Here is a 12656-nt window from a genome sequence, read left to right as displayed (position 1 = left end):
GAGGAAGCTTCCAGGGTGGACATCTGATAAGTAGCTATGAACCTGCCTCTGTACCCTGGACCCCCGGTTTTGCCTGCCTATCTGGTCCCTGTGAGGTGTGGCTTGGGCGTGAGCCTGCAGGTCCAGTAGTTGTGGAGGGAACAGGGACCACCAACTCTTGCCAAGGACATTGCCTTCCTGGGATGGGTCTGAGCCTCCCCCTTCCCTGTCCTTGGGGTGGGGTGGGAGGGCAAAGTTACGGGGTCTCTGGTCTTTGCTACCTTCCTGCCTTGAGAGCCTTGGTCAACCCTGACCCACCAGCCGCCCACCCAGGGCTTGGGCATCAGCAATCTGGCCTCCATTAGCAACATGGGAAAGCAATTATGTGGGGCCTGGGGAGGAGGAGGAGGAGGAGAGGGAGACTGCTGGAGCCTTGGAGGCTGATGGAAAGGAGGACTGGGGCATCTCCCTGCCCCCAACCCCGAGAGAGAGACCCTGCCCCTTCCCAAGCCTCAAGGTGGCTGGAAGGGTAGTGTCATACCTCTAACCAGACTGGGCCTGGGCCTAGAGTCATCCCTCCTTGGGGGTCCTGGCCCTTGACCTCACAGAGGGACTTGCCGTGGAGGGACTTGACTGCTATCTGCTGCCTCTGAGTGCTCTTCCTTCACATCCATTATTTCCTATGGTGGTTCTGGGGAGCTGGGGATAGGTACAGACATCATTTTTTGGAGCTAAGTCAGAATCCAGAGTTAAAACACTGCTGAGGGGGGCTTCTGGGGGAGGGTTGGATCCCAGGCCCAATGTGCATAGCAGCCCAGCCTCTCAACTCACTAGTTCTCTTTCTTTCCCCAAGGTGCTCTGGGGATAGAGATCCCCCTCTGTGCCCCATTCCTATAACATTAATTTGTCTCTGCCCTTATCTTCTTGCTGACGCCATTCCCATCTCTTCTCTGTCTCTCCCATTCCTATCTCTGCCTGTCTTTGTCTCCATCCCCATTCTTGTGTTTCTATCCTTATGTCTCTATCCCATCTCTGTCTCTTTATGTCTCCATCTTCTATCTCAGCTGCCCTCTTTGTCTCTAGACATCTCTTTCTCTGTCTCCATCCCTGTTGTTGCCTCTCTGTTTCTCCTGTCACTCAGTCTTCCCTTTTTCTACCTTTCTCCCTGTCTCTGTCTCTGTGTCCATCTCCATCTCTGTCTCTCTGTGTCTCTTCCAATTCTGTCAGTCCTTCCCTCTCTTTGCCTCCCTCTGTGTGTTCCTGTGCTGGTCCAGACCCCAGCCGGTGGCCGCTATGCCTCTCTGGCCTCAGCCGGGGACTGTCCTGGCTTCTGCTGCCCCCTCTCGGCCACCTGCCTGCCCTTCATTCCTGCTCCTGGGCAGGCGTCTATCTGTGCACACAAATTCCACATCTGCCTTCCAGCAGCCAGCCAGGAGAGAGGAAGGTGGTCAGGAGACACTAAGCAGGAATCCCTCCTGAGTAGCCTCCGGCCCTGAGAACACCCCAGAGCTGGTGAGCTCATTAACTCCCTAGGCTAGGACTCTGAGGAAGTTCATTCTCACATGGAGAGAAAGGAATGTTTGGCTCCGATCCCCAGCTCTGCACCCTGCACCTGCGTGTCTATGTTTTGAGGCCCACTGTTCACTCTGCCCACAGCCCAGAGCTACTGAACCTGACCCTCACATCGTAGCACCTGTCTGGGGGTGCTGGGCTAAAGCCCTGGGGATAGAAAGAGTTGGGGTATAATCTTCACACCATTCCGTCTTCTGGAGGAGGGCAGAGGGGGGAAGATCTGAGGGGGGGATCTGATAGAGCCAGTCTGAGGAAAGAGGCTGGAGGGGACCTTGTCTGACAGGGGCACTCTGATGAGGAAGGCTAATTTGAAGGTGAGTGTGTCTGAGATGGCCTGTGTGACATGATTACTCTGAAGGGAGGCTGGTCTGGGACATGCTGCTGAAGCGATATTGTTTGGGAGGGCCAGTCTGAGGGGGTAGGCCAATCTAGAGAGAGTCTGAAGGTTCCAGTCTGAGGAGAGACTACTCTGAAGGCACATGGGTCTGAGGATAGGATCACCAACTCATCTTAGCTTGTTTGGGATTTTTCTCCGTTTTAACACTGAGTATCTCAAATCTTAGGAAACCCCTCAATCCCAAGCAAGCCGGGATAGTTGGTCACCCTAATTGAGAAGGCCTTGCCTGACAGCACCAGTCTGATGGAGGAGGAGGACCTATGTGCGAGTAGATTCAAGGAAGCCTGGTCTGAATGCCAGTCGGAGGGAAGAGGCTATTCAAGGGTAGAAGCTTCTTGGGGCAGGAATCAGACCCAGAAGGGGGTGGATAGTTAGGGTCCTTCCAGAAGGGCAGTGGCTTGGGGACTGTCCACCAGGGGGCAGGGCAAGCTCTCGGGAGAATCAGAGGCAAAGGCCCCACAGCAGGAGCCAGACAGTGTGCAAAGTATGCCTGCAGTAGCGTGTGCCTCTGCACCATCATGTGCTAGTGTGTGGTGATGGGATACAACCATGTAATTGTATTTTTGAGTGACTAGGTGACCAGGGGCACATCTGTGGTGTGTTAATGTGTAGCCTGTGATGGAGAGTGTACCTAGTGTGGTCATGGCCAAGGCCTTACCTGTGCTATGGAAGAGAGCAGGAGCACCTTGGGGCACCAGGACAGGGAGGCAGTGGGAGTAGGGCAGTCAGAGAAGGTTCCCTGGGAGGGACAGAGATGGGGAGGAGAGAGAGAATCCAGGCTTCCTTACCTGTGCCTTTGCCTGTGCCTGCCCCTGCCCCCGCCCACCACAGTATTCCCTGAGAGTCCAGACGCCAGAGCTAAGTGCTTTGCTCACACCTAGGGGCAGCCCCCAGGCCAGTTTGCATGCCTAGGCCCTGCCTTCTTTCCTCTCCAGCGTCTCTCCTGCTCCCTTCAGCTGGCTCTCCTCCAGCTGAACCGCCTCCCGCCTTGTTCCCCTATTGTTTCTACCTCTCCTACTTCCACACGTAGGTTCCTGCTGTGCCTGTCCCAGATGCTCTTCTGTGAAGCATTTGAGATCCCTCTGAGGCTGCCTTCATGAAACACTCCCTGCTTATTCCCTCTTTACCATGGACTGAACACCCACTATGTGCTGAGGCCTAGTGCTGTGGGCCTCTCTCACCCCAGGGACTTGAAGGGGCTTGGGACTGGGAGCTGCTAAGGTCTTGCCCATAGAGGGTCTGAGGGGAGACGTGCGGACCATGCAAGACTAGGGATCTTTGGATTAGAACAGCAAAGTGAAGCCGGCACAGAATCACCCGCCCCACCCTACTCCCCACCAACAAAATGAACAAAGGCCAAACAAAACAAAACAAAAAATGTTGCTACAAACTCGAGTCCACCCAAACAAGGAAATTTGTTTTATAAACCTTAAAAATGTGATAGCCAGTCCTGGCCAGGTGCCTCAGTTGGTTGGAGCCTTGTCCCATCCACCAAAAGGCTATGAGTTTGATTCCCAGTCAGGGCACATACCTGGGTTTTGGGTTCGATGTTTCTCTCTCCCTTCCTCTGTCTAAACATATCCTCGGGTGAGGATTTTAAAAAATGTGATAGCCAAGGAACATAACAGAAGATTCTGGTTCAATGAGTGAGTGGTATGTTTCCTCACCCCATGCCCAAAAGTAGCATTGAGAAAAGGCGAGTCAACAAAACACCGAGAATTCTCACTATTATGCTGTAATCTGAGGGAAGTGGACCATTCAGTGAGGAAGTAGACTTAGGAAAAATATGGACAAAAACCTTCATAAGTAGAAGCCCCTATGTTCCTTCAAGAGACCCCCAGGAGAGGCAAGAAGAGCTGCCACGGCTTGGTATTTTCCAGAGTGTGGAGCTGAAGTCAAGGGGACGTGCCAAAGCCTGCAGGATGGGATGTTGCCCCACACCCCGGCTGGAATAAGACAGCTAACGGCCTCTGAGAAGAGACAGCATTCAGGCCCCAGCCAAGCCACCCTCAGCCACAGAAATGGGGGGGGGGGGGGGTGAAAGCAATAGCCAGCTTTCAAACCATAGCTCCCAAGGAAAGATAAACTGGTCTAGAGAGTATAAAAAGGAACTCAAGGCCCTACATTTCAGAGCAAGGAGAGAGGCCTGCTAAAGGGAGCCATGGTAGATAGCGGTAAGGGGAAATGGCATGGCCTTCAGGCATACAAACCACGGCCACAATATAGGTGAGAAGGAAGTAAAGAGGGAAAGTTGAAGGAAGGGAGGGAAGGAGGGGGGGGAAGGAAGGAAAAGGAATAAGGAAGACAGAATACAAAACACAGATGAAGAACCCAATCTAGAAGAAAACGCACCAAAGGAATAAAAGCAGATTCCTGGAACGTTCTTCCTGTTAGAGAGGGCCTTAATTATAGTAAGAAATTAATAGAACAAAACCTCAAAGACAAGATAGTAAAGCAACAGGATGAGATAAAAAGGGAGATTATAGAACTAAGGAAAAATAATAAAGGACCAAAACCAATGCCATTACTGAGGTAATAAATAAACTAGAAGCAGCAAAAACACAGAATAGGTGTGGCTGCAAATCAAGGTAATGAATACTGACAGTAAATGTGATGGTCAACGATAAAGATATTAAAGCAAGCAGAATGATGTTAATAGATGGGACAAAGACAAGTTACCATAAGCATAATTGTTGGGAGCCCTAACGTAGAGGTCCCAAAGATGGAACGGAAAAAGATATTAAGGTATGAAATACAGAAAAGCTTTCCCTGAAATGAAGGAAGAACTGGATAATCAGATTGAAAGTGCACACTATATACCAGAAAAATTGATACAGAATAATTGACATTAAGACACACTGATTTAGTTACCAAACTTTGAGGATAAAATAAGAATTTTTTATACCTAGGTTTAAAAACCTAGGCATAAAAAGCAAGTCATATACAAGGGGAAATTCAGTCTGATCTCGGATTTCTCCAAGGTAACATTTGACAAAGATAATGAAGAATATCCATCCATCTATCTATCTACCTATTCATCCATCTGTTTCTTTTGGTTTAAGGCAAATCACTTTACCTCCATGAGCCTCAGATTCCTAATCTTTAATCTGGGATAACAAGATTTACCTTAGAGGATGTTTTGAAGATGGTGAGATAATATGCCCCCCCCCCTCCATGGTAGGCTAAATGATGGCCCCCAAATATGTCAGCGTCATAATGCCCAGAACTTCTGAATGTTAATTTATATGGCAAAGGGGTTTTGTAGCTGTGATTAAGTTAAGGATCTTGACCTGGGAAGATTATCCTGGATTATCAGATGACCCCAATGTAATCACAAACATTCTAATAGAAAAAAAGCAGGAGGAGGTGATGGGATGATGGAAGCAGAGACTGGAAGATGGAGGAGAGTCTACAAGCCAATGAATACAGGCAGCTGCTAGAAGCTGAAAAGGCAAGGACACTGACTCTCCATTCAGAGTCTCCAGAAGGAACCAGCCCTGCCTACACCTTGGCTCTCCAGCCTAGTGAAACTGATTTCAGACCTCTGACCTTTAGACTGTCAGAGAAGAAATCTGTGTTTGAAGCCACTAATTGTATGGTAATTTGCTAAAACAGAAACAAGAAACTAATACACCTTCCTAGGAGCTGTTCTCTTGGCCCAAAATGACTTCCCTATCCATCTCTCATCCTAACTCCTACTTGTTCAATATCTGATTCAAGTTTCCCTGACATCACCTACTTTCCAAGGCTGCCCAGGGGTGGGCAGTGCATCCCCCATCACAGCACTCGCCACTCTGTGTTATAGTTGCTGATGGATAGATGTCTTCCTCTCTGCTTACCTAGCCCGGCAGAGGACCCAGCTTGTTGACTATTAAATGAACAGATGAATAAATGAGGGCTAGGCGAGTAGTTGGTACTCTGTAAATAACTATTACTCCTTTTCCTTGGTGTCAGGATCTCTCCCTTCCCTATTCCCCCCTCCCCCCAGCCTGTCCTCCACATATACACAATCCCCCAATCTCAGAAAAGTGGCCTGTGTCTTTATCTCTAACTTCTTCAGTCATTGGTCTGAAACATTCCCTGTTGTGTGAGTCTGTCAGTAGGTGTGTGTGTGTGTGTGTGTGTGTGTAATGTAGCCCTATGAACTCCTTTATGTGTATTTCCCTGGATATGTGATATGTGTGTAGCCAGTGTTAGACATGTGCGTCTCTATGTGGGTGTGTTTTCATGTGCCTGCCTGTGTCTGTGGGCAGGCTTGTTGTTTCTGTGTACATGTGTCTTTGCTTGTATGTATGTGGGCCTCTACCTAGTGGCTCGTGTGTATGTGTGGTAGTTTACATCTGTATATTCAGTGAAGGGTACTTTATGATTTCCGCCCCAAGGGATTTGACCACTTGAAGCAGGAGTTGGTGTGCTGGGATAACTTCCTGCCACAGTTTCCCCTTTCCTGTCTTAGGCAGAAGGCTGGGCCTTCTTCCTCCCTGTCTCTTAGGATGAGGATCTCACACCCAAGGCAGAGTCAGCCACGGACATTTTTCTGATTCTGGCTTTCTGGAAGCCTACGCTTCTTGAGGGGATTATGCTAAGGATAGGGGACAGAGGGCAAAGCAATCAAGAGAGTCCCCCCAAATGAGGGGGGGGGTCTGTGTTGCATGGACAGGTGGGATCCACAAACACTCCCTAATGATGCTCTAGGAGTGGGGGCAGGGTGGGCTTGGGAAGGGAGGATCCTGGACATTGAACTCCCAATCTGGGCATCTCCGCAGGGATCACGTGACTCACAGCATAAAATACTCAGGACTTCTGCAAAGTTGGGGATGATGGGGTGAGGAGGAGCCCACAAAATGACCTTTCTGCTGGTTCCAGGAGCTGGGACCTGGGAGAGGAATTACACTTCCTTTTGTTTTGCTTTACTAGTTTAACCATTTTTAAGTGTACAATTCTATGGTATTAAGTATATTCACATTGTTATGCAATATATATTTATTTAGCATATATATTTTGTTTTTATAAAACAGAGAAACATTAACAATTTTACTCACTTGAGCACACCCACCACTGGGCTCAGTGTCACCAGAAAAACACATACCAGTGTGGAGGGGGGCACTGTGGAGAGGCAGAGACACCTACTACCCCTGGGGGGACAAGCAGAAGGATGGGAGGGAAAGCAGGAATGGTGAGGCCTTTCCTGTGGTCAGTCCTGCAGAGTGGCTGCAGAGGAGATGGGGCCAGGAAGTCTGGGCTTTGAAAGCCAGGGGCTTCTGCCAAGTGTTAGGGGGTCCTGGGAGCTGGGGATACTTGGTCAGGTTTGTGTTTGGGAAAGACTGTTCTGGGGTGTGCGCAGAGGAGAGGGTAAGGAGGGAAGAGACTGTGGAACCCTTGGCGGCAGAGAGCATGAGCAGACCTGAGTGAAGTGTTTTTAATGAATGATTTGGGAGGCCTGAGAGCAGATAGAAGAACTAGGGCCAGGGCAGTGAAAATGGTGCTTTTTTGAGCACATAGTCACCAAGTCTTGATGAATGTGGGATGGGGAGGGGAGGGAGAAGGAAGAGTCTTGTACAACCCCTATTGACTGAGAGATGGTAGGACTGTTTATTGATCTAGTTAGCACTGGCTTTGCAGAAGTTGATAATAACCATGGCTCATTCAGTCACTTGCCTACAGTCACAGAGCAAATCAGGGGCAGATGCTCTCAGAGGTAGACATGTCAAGTGTACCGGTTTGGGGACCTCTTGGTGGGAAGCATCTTGTCAGTAGTTAAAAGAATGGACACTGAGGTCAGATAAACCTGGGCTCCTGTTGACCTTGGACAAGTTGATTAAGGTTTAGTTTCCTTAGGTGGAAAATGGGAAGACAGTACCTACCTCCTAGGATCATTGTAAGGACTTAATGAAATGATGTATATAAAGAAATTAGCTCAGTGCCTGCCATGTTGTAAACACTCCATAAATCTTAGCTCTTCTAATAACCATAGCAGGAGCAGCAGCAGCAAATACCAGGCTGGGACTTGGGAGTGAGGTCTGGGTTGGTGTAAAAGCATTGTCAGCACAAAAATGGGCACTGCAGCCACAATGCAGAGGAGATCACTTAAGGAGATGAGAGAAGAGGGTGGGTGCAGAGAACACAGCCACCAAAGAAGCTGAGGAGGTACCAGAGAGGTGAGGGAGACGGCATGCTTGAGTTAAGGGCAATGCAGCAAATTTGGGTTTTAATCCAGACTCTGCCATGGCTGCTATGGGCACCGTAGAAAAATGCCTCGATTGCCTTCAGCCCAGAATCCTTCATCTGTTCCATGGACCCATCTCACATGCAGGTGGGGAATATCTATGACGACATAAAACTCTGACAGAGTGGAGACAGTCAATAAACAATAGTTGTTTTAGAAGGAGAAATAAATGTTCCCAGAGAGAGTGGAAAACAAGGGAAGATAGATTTTCAAAAAGGATCAACAGCCTCAGTGCTGCCAAGAAGTCAACAAAGATACGGGCTAAGGAGTATTCACTGGATGTGACAAGGAAGTGAAAGTGACGTTGGTTATCCAGCTTCAGGACTGGTGAGAGCAGAAGGTGGCTGAGGAGACGGGAGGTGAGGAAGTGGAGCTGAGAAAGGAGGTGACAGCTTTGCGGGGATGAGGCGCGAGCAGGTGGGTCGGGGGCAGGGACAGGTGCAGTTCTGAGATGGGGAAATCAGAGCACGTGGCACGTGTGCCCGTCAGAGTGTAGCTGCTTTGTCTCCACCCTGCCCCCACCTGCCCAAGACTGGCTCCAGCCCCGGGACTCTTTGTTCTCCACACAAGGCTTTTCTGTCTAGGTATAGACCGCGCAGCCCCAGAGCCCTGAGCCACCCGGTGCCGAGGCCAGCCACCTCCTCTCTCTGCCCTACTTTCCAGTGTGGCCTGGGAAAAGCTGAAATGTTTTACGCCTTCTGCTAGGGCCTTAATTTCCTTCCATCCCTGTCCTTCCTGCCTAGATCTGCACAGCCCAGGGGAGATGGGCAATAATAATAAGAGCTATCAGTTATATCCTTTCTCCTCGGTCCTTCCCACCAGTACTTAAACATGGCTACATAAGAAATTTTTAGAAATGAAAAAACTTCCTCTGATTCCACATTCTTCTGTCCTTCCATATCTATTCTCCTTCCTCCTAATTTTTACTTTACCTTACTTTTTTATAATATTCACCTGAGGATATTTTTTCCATTGCTTTTCAAAGAGAGTGGAAGGGAGAGAAGAGAGAGGGAGGGAGGGAGGGAAGGCGGGAGGGAGGGGGAGAGGGGGAGAAAGAGAGAGAGAAACATTGATGTGAAAGACACATCGACTGGTTGCCTCTGGCATGTGCCCCAATCAGGGGCAGAGAGCGAACCCACAACCCAGGTACATGCCTTTGATCGGGAATCAAACCCATAACCCTTCAGTGCTCAGGCCAACACTCTAACCACTGAGCCACACCGGCCAGGGCCCCCCTGATTTTTATCGTCAATGATCTTGAAAGAACCATCTGTATTGCATCTACTTTTACTCACTCTTGAAACCACTAAAATCTGGCATCTACCACATACTCCATCTCCACTGCCCACTGCCCAATGGAACTACTTCTTGCCAAGATAATTAACAAACTCCTAGTTCTTAAGTCCAGTGATCCCTTTTATATAAACTACTGGACCTCTCTTTGATATTTGGATTGCTGACCCCTCCCTCCTTGAACCTCTGTCCTTTCTTGGCTTCTCTGAAACTATGTTCCCTCTGGTTTTCCTTCTACCTCTCTGACAGCTCCTTCCTTATTTACCTTGCAGATTTATCTTTTTCCCTGCATCCATAAAGGCTAGTATGGTAGACTACTTTATGTTTTGTTCGAATTTCCCTCCCTTCTGGTAGGAACCAGCTTTCATTCATATGATTATCATGGGAACCACCACCTTATGACCCTCCCTCCCAACATGGATCATTGGTGCAAGGAATGGCATCTGACCAAAGTCAGGCTGATAAGAGCAAGTCCCTAGGAATTTTGGAACTGGAATTGAGAAAGATAAGTCGGAACTAGAACTGAAAGAGATGAGCCACATCTTGTTGGGTACCTGGATTTAAGCTGTAAAGTTAAGAATCGTCAGAAACTGGGTTTATTATTGGGGGACTGGAGAAGCATAGGAAGCCTGTCTGAAGAGAAAAAATAAAGAGAGAGGAGGCAGGGTGGAGGCAATGAGCAGGACTTCCCAATTCATCTGACTCTTCCAATGTATTTCCATCCTGATTGCTAGGCCCTCTCAGCTTCCTAATCAGGCCATCATCATTAGAGAACAGCCAATAAACTCAGCTTCTGCAATTCAGCAAGGCACCTAGCAGTCTGAGGTCAAGACTGAAACACATTTCCTTATCCAAGTTAAATATTTACTCTGTTGTCCGCTGACTGCTTATAGACCACCCATTTGGACATCCCTACCCTGCCAGGCAAATGTGATGGTGCCTCCCATTGTAAAGTGAGTTGACTGGAATGCTAGTGAGGCAAGGGCATCATTCCAGGGCAGGTTGAAGAAAAGCTTCCATCCGTGTTACTCCAGGCAATGATTCCCTATGAATCCAGAAGGCATAGTCGGGGGGGAGGGGGGGTGAAAGAGCCCCTAGACATGGTGCTAAAAAAGAGAAATCACTCGTCTGAGAGCTTGGACAGGCCCTGTATCTTCTTGGCAAACCTGAAAATTCAGAGAGCATGGTTCTACAAAATTCTAGTATTGATTATGGTAATAGAAATATGCTGTATTAATGGATGTCCTTCACCTTTTAAATAGTTTTCCTATATAGGAAAATTCTCATTTTAAAATCCAGCCTCCTCAGCCCTTGCTGGTATGGCTCAGTTGGTTGAAGCATTGTCCTCTGCACCAAAAGGTCGAGGGTTCGATTCCCAGTCAGGGCACATACCTTGTCCCTTCTCCCTTGATGTTAGGTGTGGCCACAAGACTTTTGCTTAAAGCAATGTAAGCAGAAGCCGGTGTATGTTTTTCTTCACTCTCTTCTGCTACAGCAAACTATGAAGATTCATAGCAAGAAGACAGCATCATCATAAGATGGTGGAGTCTCCAACAGCCTAGATCCCTGAGTGACCACAGTGAGCAAGGCTCCCCTTCCCCCCTTCACTCTGCTGGAGTGATAGCATGAGCATACATTTTTGTTATTTTAAGCCAGTAAGGTCTGTAGCTGCTATGTTACCTAGCTGATCCTGACTGATTTTCAGGAAGGAAGCAGGTTGGACAGAGCGCTTTGATTTCTGCTCTTGCTGGTTGTACCACTAGTGTCCAGCTGTTGGGCGTGGTAGTGGTAACAGTGGTGGTTTCCCAGTGGTTGCAATATTGAGTTCCTACCACAGAAGTGCCGTAGAGCTTGTAAGTTGGCAGTCAGATTGAACTCTGGGTGCTTAGTATTTGGAATGGCAGTGGTGTGGTTTCCTCATCAGGTTGTGTGGTATGGTTTGGGTGTTATTCCTAGAAACTTAGCCTCACGTCCATTTTCTCAACCCTCCTAACAATTCTGAGCTAAATAATATCTTTTAACAAATCCCTGTCACGCTTCAACTATCCAGAGTGGATTCTATTATTTGTGGAAAAAGAACTCTGATAAAATTACTATATTTAATAAATCTCCTGTTCCATCAATTATCAGAGGCAAGTTATTTTATGAACTACTAAGAAAAAACAGACTAAAAAACTATTACATGCCATTAATTGAAAGACATATTCTCATTTCAGAGTTGTTTAAACTAGGAAAAAAATGTGCTTTAGGGTCAATGAAATGTGTTATTAGCAAAAGGAATTCTCCCCCAGATGAAACTGACAGCTGATTATGGTTTTAAAAGAACTGTATCATCTGGGAGGAAAAATAAAACCACACCCAGTCCTCATAAATGCAGAGATCTATGTTTGCTCAGTCCCAGAACAATCCCTTAAACACCAGCAGGAAGTGTAATACTAATCAGTACAGTGCCCCACAGAGAAATCCTCCACAGTGGCACTCTCAGAACACTGGGTAAGGGATCTCATGCTTGTGGGCAAGACCTTGGGTCAGCCAATCAGAAAATCCATAGCCAGAGAAGTATGTCAGCAAACAGATGCCATGAGATTTCCTAGTCCCATCATTTTCATTGTTATTCGTGGCCAAAAGAATATAGATGATGCTTGAGATTAGTCACCACTGTACACTGCTTTCTTTTTACTCCACTTTGTTCTCTTTCTTCCATCTCTAAATATTAGGAGGTTTGGGGGTTTTTTGGTGGGGGATTCGTTTAAAGGTAGTTCAAAGGCAGTTTAAACAAAGGTAATAGGATTATTAGAAGCCATGTTCACAGCTTCTAGAGGCTTGACTATAACTAGAGCGCGCAAACAGACATTACCCAGAGAACCATATTTGAGGAACAGTGGTCCTATGAGACAACATCTAGAAGCGATAGCTGGATGTGTCACTGAGCTGCCCTCCTTTGGAGAGGAGGTGAATTTACTGGCATATGTATGTGGGATGGTTGGATTATGTAGGTGAGGGCATTTTTGGAATCATATATATATAGGAAAACAATATGTGTGTTAGGCAAAGGGTGAGCTACAGTGAATACCTGCCATTCTGCTTTTTCAGGATCTCTCTTCTCTTGGGAGCCCTGCCCTCATCCCAGTGTCCATGGGGTTTTCTTGTGGGCCGCGTTAGGCAATTTGATCCTCATTAATTTCTTGA

This window comes from Miniopterus natalensis, chromosome 12 (assembly GCF_054644295.1).
Source record: "Miniopterus natalensis isolate mMinNat1 chromosome 12, mMinNat1.hap1, whole genome shotgun sequence".
In the NCBI taxonomy this organism is placed as follows: Eukaryota; Metazoa; Chordata; class Mammalia; order Chiroptera; family Miniopteridae; genus Miniopterus; species Miniopterus natalensis.
This window is presented reverse-complemented; position numbering follows the sequence as displayed.